Below are 10,169 nucleotides of genomic sequence, written 5' to 3' on the forward strand. Positions count from 1 at the left end.
TCATAAATGAGCCTCAAATTGTAGGGCGTATCTTTTACGGGTCGTATATTTGAATATCATATTTAATACTGTGGGGCATATTAACATTTTTTCAAAAATTGCTTATCTTTGAAGTCCATACTTGAACGAGAGCAATCCATCATGTAAAAGTGAAAATAATTTTACATGTTTATAAGGTACATATTTAAATCTTAAACGTAAAACTAGAGGGTTTACCACTTTTCATGACACTTTACTTGAATCCACAACTGTCTTTATGTGAGCAGTTAAGTGGATTGTTTCTTTATACAATAGTTAAGAATTTGAATTCTTCTATTTCCAATATTTAAAATAAATAAATAAATAAATAAACCAAAAAAATATTAAATCTCACTGTCAATCAAATAAGGAGAATCAACATCTAAATGCAATAAAAGAGATGGAACATATGAACTCTAGCTCTATTACCGCTTGAAAGTAGACACTTTCTAAAAAGTCAAGCTTTTAGGAGGTGGACCATAAAGATTTATCTACTTAAATATAAAAATCTTGGCTTTGAATGTTGACATTGAAGAGAGAAAATTTCGTCTACGATTTTCATTTAGTCAAAATTTCTCTCCAAGTCAATAATTTCAATTATCACCTTGAAACAAAGCAGATTCGACACATTTTCTATTAGCTATTTGAATTTCTAAACGTGCAAAAACGAAAGGAAGTAAACTTCTTAACTTTTTCAATTGTCATCTTACCACCATCACGAAGTGTTACGTCGAGTACTGCTACAAACATACTCGTGTTTAATGCATGAATGCCCATTATATGCTATATGATGTAGATTAAAGCCAAAAAATAAAATAAAATAAAATGCTATATAATGTAGATCTCTCTATATTCTTATGTTGCTTACATATATATGATTGAACCCATACTCTTTCAGCATTAACTCCAGTTAGCATTGTTCTCCAAAAAATTAAAAAATCAAAAATCAAAAAACTCATCTTACCATTTGCCACTATCTTTCAGCATTTTGTTAAAGGAATTAAATTATATATACCTAGAAAATGTGACCTTTTTATCTCTCTCTTGTTTTCATTTGTTTCTCACATATTATCTGTCACCGTGAGATATGACAATTCGTATGTCAAGGAAACTAATAAATTTTAATTTTTTTTTCTTATTTTTAAAATTTTAAATGACAAAAATTTTTCAGTCCATGAATATACATTAAACCCTTATAAGTAAATATTAATGGGACTACCAAAATTTTTTTTAATTGAAAGAGGTTATTTATTTATCGATAAACCAATAGTTTATTAATCTATCAATAAATGAATATTTATTAATTTAAAAATAGTTAATTTATTTTTTATTTTACTAAGAAATATTTATAAATTACCAATACTTATTTGAATTATTATAGTGAAAACGACACCGTGATGGAATTACATATTGATGAATAGATTATTCAAGAGAAAAGATGATAATGACCATATTACAATTGTGTTTTAGCGATTTTTTATAAGTCGAAATAACTATATGCTACAAAATGAAAAGAATACACCAAATATAGTGTTTGCATTGAAAAAAAAAAGAAATTAAAGATGAGATTAGGGTCCATTTATGTACAAATAAAAAACAAAAAACTTTAAATGCATAGTTTGGGAAAAAAAACAAATTGAAAAAATAAAAGTTGTTAAGTAAAATTTCCTTCAAATGTATTTAAAAGTGTGTTTATATATATATATATACATATAAATTTAATCAATTTTTTTAATTTATGTATTCATGGTGCCTAAAACATTTAAAAAAAAAAGTTATCATCATATATATTTAACTAGATTATTAATTTAGTATATTGGTCCAAATTAAGACAAATAATTTTATTATTTTAGCAAGAACATTTATTCATCTAACATTTATTTATGGAGGGTTTATTATATATAGGGTTGCAGATTTATAATACCTGACATTTTCCAAATGTGAAAGGCATCAAGAACCCTTACAAAACAAAAAATAGCTTGAATCCCCACTTCATGAATATCAAAAATGATAATAGTAATCGTTTTTTTTTTTTTTTTTTTTAACAAGTAACAAATATCTTCATTCTTACCTAAAAGTAACAAATATCTTCATGACGATAAAACAAAAAAGAAAAATCAAAATAATCCAAAGACAAATAAAAGGGCAACCAACAGTACCAGCTTAACATTAAATTGAAGTAGGATCCGGATTTTTTAGCACCGTCACTTAAACAGCAGTTTTTGGTTATCTTCCGAAGTTCTGCTACTAATCCTGTAGCTGCTATTTCACCCTTTCTCAATCCGCTTGAAGTTCCTAGGTGAACCTCTCTCTCTCTCTCTCCAAATATATTCCTATACTTATCTTCTCCACTGGATTGGAACCTTCTTTTTCTCATCTTTTGTCATGACATACAACCGAATCATAAAATCAGCTAATATAATCTAATATAATTAAGTTGATCTAGCATAACCAAATTTGGATTTACTTTAACCTTTTTAAAACCAATTAAATATTGGTTTGATATAGCTGATGAAAGAAGAGCTTTAGTCCGTAGAGATGTGTATAATAAATAGTTTTAAAAAAGAATTTTTATTAAAAAAATTAATAAGTGTTTGATTGTAAATAAAAAAATATATTAAATATTCATTAAATTGCATTAAATACTAAATTAATTTCCATATAAATTAAGAAAAAAAAGTTTTTTTTTTAGAAAAGTATAAAATTTAGGGTCGTTTGGTATAATTGATAAAAATAGAGTTTTAGTCTGTAGAGTTTTATATAATAGATCTTTTTGAAAAAGAGTTTTTATTAAAAAGTTAATAAATGTTTGGATATAAATAAAAAACTGCATTAAATGCTCAGTGAGTTTCTATATAAGCTCAAAAAGTACATTAAATGTTCACTGAGTTTTTATATAAACTAAAAAGAAGAGCTTTTTTAGAGAAGTATAAAATTTGAGTTTATCTAAAACAGCTTAAAAAAGCTGTTTTTTTGTTAACAAATACTTGTTGACTTTTGCCAAACATTTTTATTTTTTTAACAAAAGAGTTTTTGACTTAAAAAAAAATTCTACCAAACAGATACTTAGGCTTTTCTAAAACAACTTAAAAAAATTGTTATTATTATTTTTTAATCAACAAGTACTTGTTAACTCTTGTCAAATGCCTTTATTTTTTAACAGAAAAACTTTTGACATTTAAATAGAACTTTTGATCCAGAAAAAAAATTCTGCCAAATAGATACTGAATCTATTATATACCAATATATATATATATATAATAGTGTTTAAATGATTATATTTTCAACTTTTTAAATTAAAAATAAATAGGTTCAATTATTTAGAATTATTGAATTATGTATATTTAATTTGAAATGTAACGCAACACTTTTAAATTATCAAATTCATTTATTATGAATTTAAAAGTTGAAAATATTATCATATGAACTAGATGATATATATATATATTGAATTCGTATTTTGTCCTTATAGGGAAAACTTATTGGTCAAGCCACTATTTTTCAAGCAATAATCTTAAATTTGAATATCCATACCTTCAAAATAATAATAAAAAAAAAAAAGCTCACTAATTATAGCTTAAGGTTTTAGGAATTGTGATAGTTTAGCATGGTGTTAGACCCTAGAGAACTTAAGGTCTTTGAGTATGAACCTAGTGATAGTTTAGCAATCCAAAATCATCTTAATTGTACTTGAATCATAAAATATTAAATTAGAATGGATGAGCACTGTCGACTTATATAATAAATTAAGCAGGACTCTCGATTTCTTCATAATACAAAAATAAAATGAGAATGAAAGACACACGATGAAAAACTTTACGGGGTCTAAACCTTGTTTAGTACTGGGCCTACTATGGCCCAAAGATTTATGGGCCCAACAAGTAAAAGCCTGTTTTTGTATAGAATCTAACAATAATTTTGGTGTAAGCCCCGTCCACCTATCAGATACACCGGTCCAATAGTTTTTTTTTTTTTTTTTTTTTTTTTTTGAAATACCAATAGTGGGGTTTTTGTTGGATTTTTGGAGAAGATAGCCAACTCCAACACATCAAATACATATATATATATATATATATATATAACAGAAAAGACATTTATTTTTGGTTAAATTCATTTATACCTTTTATTAATTTTATCATTATTTTATTTGATCTTTTGTTGTTGAAAAATTATCATAAACTTCTTTTTGATTTTTTTTATATTTATTAAAATAGATTTATTTGTCAGGTTTTATTTGTTCATTAAAAGCCAAAAGAGCTTTAAAAATTTATATTTTGTGATTCAATAACATTGCAAAATACAATTTTAGTCTTTAATTGTTGAAATTAATAAATAAAAACTGATAAAATTTGATAGATCAACCTCTTTTAGCAGTTTTAGAAAACTAAAAGAAGGCAAATGATGAATTTTTTAAAACATAAATTTAAGTGAAATAATAATAAAATTGAAAAGGTGTAAATGAAAATTTTTTTTTTTTTTGGGCCAACATGATTACCTTTCTCGTCTGGGTGGACAAAAATACTTACTATTGAAAAAATTATCAATCACTCCTCTCTCTAATTCTCTTCCTCTAATCTTCTCGTTTTGACTTCTTTCTCTAAATCTGTCCCACCTATTTTTACTCTCTTAAATTGTTTTTCTCAAAAAGATGATATATATATATATATAGTCCGTTTATGATGCGGACGGTTTTCATGCGGACCATAGTATTGGTGACAGTTTTTCATAGTATTGGTGACGATTTTCTAAAAAACCATCGTTAATATTATGAAAAACCATCACTAATACTGCGGTCCTCATGCGGACCGTTCTCACCATAGAATTTCCATATATATATATATATACATATATATATACATATATATATATATATATTTCTTATAGATAACTATTATATTGGTTAGTGTTATATTAGGCTTTATGACTATTAGACTAGTGTATATGCATGTGCATTATAGGAGTAAAAAAACAAAATGTATTTGCATGTGTGATAATAATAATAATAATAATAATAATAATCATAATAATAGCAAAAATAATAATCTTTTCATTGCATAATTGTCAAAAACTGGCAGAAATCTATTAAAAAAGATGAGATTCCAATGAATTTTTGTTGGAATTTTATAATTTCTCACTTTCTGGAAAATTTTCAACAATAGAAAGTTTTCTAATTATAGAAAAAAAAAATTGACCGTCAAAAATTACAATTTCCAACTATAAAAACTTTTTCCAATGGTGGAAAGCTAGACCTGGCAATTTAGGTCATGACACGGTGACACGACTTGAAAACGACACGGAATAAATGGGTTTGGGTTTATTATAAATGGGTTCGGGTCATAATCGGGTCAACCCGTTTAACACGATTATTAATCGTGTCATTTTCGGGTTGACCTGTTTAACTCGAAATTGACCCGTTACGATCCATTTATTAAACGGGTCAGTTTCAACCCGACACGATTATACACCTATTACAACCCATTTAAATTTAATATTAAATTAATATTTTATTACTAATATAATATTTAATAATTAAAAAATATTAGAAATTAAAAATTTTATACAAATAATTTTCTATTATTAATTTTTTAAAAACAAAAAATATATTTTTAATAAAACAAAAAAAAAATTCAGATCTAAAACTCAAAAGTCGAGAGTCAAGCCCTATTTTTCAATTTTGCATCTTATTCTCCAACACACAACGCAGCCACCACAGACCACACCAGCCAGCCCCATCTCCAATCTCCATCAGCCATCAAAGCCTCCTTCCTCTACCTCCTGCTTCTTCTCTAAGAACAAAGGAGAACAGTGAGTCGTTTGAGAGTTGAACTGTTGAAGCAACTGACAGTTGAAAGAACAAAGGAGAATGATTTGGGTTCGGCATTACAGGGTCTTTGAGAGTTCTCTGCAGATTCTAGACGAACGGTGAGTCGTGCTAAACTTTCAAATTTAGTTCTCTGCAGATTCTCTTTTGTCACTTTCAATTCATTTTGTACTGATATATTTGGTTGTATCTGAATCTTGGTCGACGCTGCAACTGCTATCTCTTTTATTTGACAAAAATTCCATTCCTTCAGACATCCCCGGTATACAAGTTGTCAGAAACTTTATCTTTCCCCCACTAATGATTAAAAAGCATCTCAGCACATGACATTTAAAAGTAAAAATAACAAATTAAACATACATATATATATATATATATATAAATATATATATATATATATATAAAAGAAAGAAAGACTCTTCCAATAGCATTTGCACATGCACCTGATGTGAAAAATAATGCCTAATACCACTACTACTCGTGCTACTCCATTCTTTATCTCTTTCTTTTCCCTCTTTCTTTTTGGGGTAGGAGATTAATTTGGTTTCTAGTTTTTCAAGAAATTATTTTACAGTGACCCACTTGGGGATGAAGAGTTTTAAGGATGTAAATTTTTTTTTGGCTGCTTTAACATGTGTATGAAAGGGACAAAAAGAAAAGGGGTACCTATTTGGTTTGACCAATTACGTTCTTTTGGCTGAAAAAAAAAATGATTAATAAGAATTGGACAGCATGAAGCAATAATTAGATTGCCGCTAAAAAGGTAAATAATTACATCTTCTTCAATTAATTGGTATTAATCTTATAAATTTGCTCTATATATTTGTGGTTCTAAATGGACAGATATGGTTTTTAGATAATTTTCTTTTCCTTACTCTCCAATTAATTAATGTTACTTTTACATATTTATTCTTAATATTTGTGGTTATAAAATGAATGTAATATAATTTTTTTGGTCTTTTTATTTAATCTATCTCCTATATATGTAAATGCTTATGTTAGAGTTGGTATTTATCAAGAAACAATTTGTTAATGCTCTCGATCCTCTTCATTTTTGTGGTATTTCTCATTTTCTCTTGCTTCATTTTTATTTTGTAGTTTAGAATACATTTTATATTGTATTTTACTTCATATGCTTGAGTAGTGTATAGATTAAAAAGGAAAGAATTAGACAAATTTTAACTTTAAAAAATGTTGATGACTCAAATAAGAAATGACAATGCATATTAGCTAAATTGTCATTGTTGGAACTTGGAAGTACTAATTTGGAAGATTGCATAGATATTTAGCCATCTTGTACCTCTTATAGCTTGGGAAATGAAAAAATTATATATGTGCATATGTGTGAATATATTTTGCTTTGTGATTTGGAAACAAAAAATTATATACATGTTTATTATAAGGTTGTTATAATATTTTATTTTAATATATAATTTTTTTTGGTTTGAAAACATGTAGATAAACATGGATGGACTTCAAATAAATCTTGAATCAAGTAGCTTTGAAATGCCTATTAATTTAGAAGATGTTGCAAGTCCTATGGAGGGAGTCACAAGTGGGCATAAAGTGAAACGCAAGAGAAAACTCACTTCAAAGGTTTGGTCTTACTTTGATGTGCTTCCTTTGAATGTTGATGGTAAGCAAAAATGTAAATGTAAAGATTGTGGTACCATTTATCTTTGTGATAGTAAATATGGAACGGGAAATTTGGTGCGTCATTTGAAAAATTGTGTGAAAAGAGACACTCGTGATATTGGTCAATTATTGATATCTCAAGATAGAGGGACTATCTCATTGAATGCATCTAAATTTAACTTTGAGCATTTTCGAGAATTGGTAACTTCGGCCATAATCATGCATGATTTGCCTTTCCAATTTGTTGAGTATGAGGGAATTAGAACCATATTTCAATATTTACATCCTGATATACAACTTGTTTCTAGAAATACTGCTAAGTCGGATGTTCTTAAAATGCATTTGAAGGAAAAATGTAGGATAAAATGCATGTTGGATGCAACTCCTGGTAGAATTTGTTTGACTTCTGATTTATGGACTTCTGCAACTACTGATGGATATATATGTCTTACTTGCCATTTCATTGACAAAGAGTGGATCTTGCAAAAGAGAGTGTTAAATTTCTGTTATATGCCACTTCCACATACCGGTATAGCATTGGCAGAAAAACTATACTCTTTGTTGTGTGAATGGGGAATTGAGACAAAGTTATTTTCTTTAACTTTGGATAATGCTTCTGCCAATGATGTCTCTGTTGATATGTTAGTTACTCAATTGCAATTAAAGGGGGCTGTAGTTTGTGATGGTGATTTTTTTCATCTTAGATGTTGTGCTCATATCATTAATTTGGTAGTACAAGATGGGTTGAAAGATATTGATAATGTTGTTCATAAGATTCGGGAAAGTATTAAATATGTATGAGGGTCACAAGTAAGAAAACAGAAGTTTTTAGAATGTGTTAAATTGTTGTCAATGGACTCTAAGAGAGGTTTGAGGCAAGATGTGCCTACTAGATGGAACTCTACATATTTAATGCTTGAAAGTACATTGTACTATCGACGTGCCTTTTGTCATTTGGAGCTAACTGATTCAAATTATAAAAGTTGTCCTTCTAGTCATGAGTGGGAGAAGATTGAAAAGATAAGTAGATTCTTGGGTTTGTTTTATGATATCACTTGCATATTTTTGGGCACTAAATATCCTACTTCAAATTTGTACTTTTCCTCGGTTTTCTTTTGTTATGTTACATTGAAGGAAAATATTGAAAGTGAGGATGATTACTTGAGAACCATGGCTAATCAAATGCTTAAAAAATTTGAGAAGTATTGGTCAGAATTTAGTTTGATATTAGCCATTGCAGTGGTTGTGGATCCTCGATATAAGCTTCAATTGGTAGATTGGTGTTATAGAAAAATTTATGGAGCAAGTGGTTCTAGTGAGTTTATACGTGTGAAGAGCAAATTATTTTCAATATTTAAGGAGTATGTTCAAAAAAGATCTTTGACATCTTCTACACATTCTTTGGAGAAAGAAAAGAGTAACACATCTTGTAGTGTTGGAGAAGATGTCATTTCTTTTAGAAAGACAGCTAGTTCCATTTTGAAAGTAAATAACTCTTAAATTTTTTATTAATTTTAATTGTTTGTATTTGTGTTAATTAGTGATTATTTATAATTTTTTGAAAAATAATCTTATTGAAATTTTTATTTTCTAACACTGTAGGAATTTAATATTTGTGAAATTGAAGAGTTAGGTGCCAATACACAAAAATCACAATTGGAGCTTTATTTAGAGGAGCCAAGGATGGCTACTGAAATTGAATTGAATGTGCTTGATTATTGGAAAGCAAATCAGTTTCGTTATCCTGAAGTTGCTTTAATGGCTCGTGATCTATTGAGTATCCCTATATCCATCGTTGCTTCTGAATATGCTTTTAGCATTGGTGGACGAGTATTAGATCAATTTCGTAGTTCATTAAAGCCTAGCACTGTTGAAGCGATAGTTTGTACAAGAGATTGGTTATTTGGGCAAAGAGGTAATTATTTTTATTAATGTTTTCTTTATTTCATTTGCATATATTAATAATTTTTTTGTTTCACTAATTTATTTTATTAATGATTTTTTTGTTTCACTAATTTATGGAATGCAAGAAAAATTTGAAGCACAACTTGATGAGGATCTTACTGAAGATGTTTTGAGCTGTGATATCAATAAAGAAGAATCTTCAAGTCAATGCTCTAATTATGCTAATACTCAAGCATAAGGTAATATCAATGTTAAAATTTATTTAATTTATTTTATTTTATTTTAACATTTTAACTTTTGTATTATATTTAATTGATTTTTTTATTTATTTATTTTGATATTATGATCCCAGGCTGGATTGTTGAGCACCAAAAATCGACATATTTGGTTTGGAATCTGGACATCGATAAATAAATTTGGAGCATAATGATAGTTATGTCCTTTTTCCTTTGGTTTTATATGTATTATGATAACAATTTGATACCATTTATTTTATTTTGTATTGGTGTTTTACTATTATTAGGACATTAAATTTTATGTTGGTGTATTGAATTTGTCTTTTTTAGCACATATTAAGACTTATGTATTGTGAATTATAATTTTTGGCATTTTAAATAAGTTATTTTAATAAATAGGTTAGTTTTCGGGTTAATAGGTTAATTTTCGGGTTAACGGGTTAATCGATTAGTTTTCGGGTTAATAGGTCAATTTTCGGGTTAACGGGTTAATAGGTTAATTTTCGGGTTAATAGGTCAATTTCAGGTTAACGGGTTAATAGATCAACACGACC

General features: G+C 27.6%; 1 long non-coding RNA gene across 1 annotated transcript; it reads left to right on the top strand.

Annotated features, from left to right (window-relative positions):
• Window positions 1–9,526: 9,526 nt before the first annotated feature.
• LOC132804294 (uncharacterized) lies at window positions 9,527–9,947 on the top strand. The gene is made up of 2 exons (XR_009639422.1): window positions 9,527–9,618; window positions 9,732–9,947. It is a non-coding gene; the product is annotated as an uncharacterized LOC132804294 (long non-coding RNA).
• Window positions 9,948–10,169: the final 222 nt, after the last annotated feature.

Source organism: Ziziphus jujuba, chromosome 6 (assembly GCF_031755915.1).
Source record: "Ziziphus jujuba cultivar Dongzao chromosome 6, ASM3175591v1".
Classification (NCBI taxonomy): Eukaryota; Viridiplantae; Streptophyta; class Magnoliopsida; order Rosales; family Rhamnaceae; genus Ziziphus; species Ziziphus jujuba.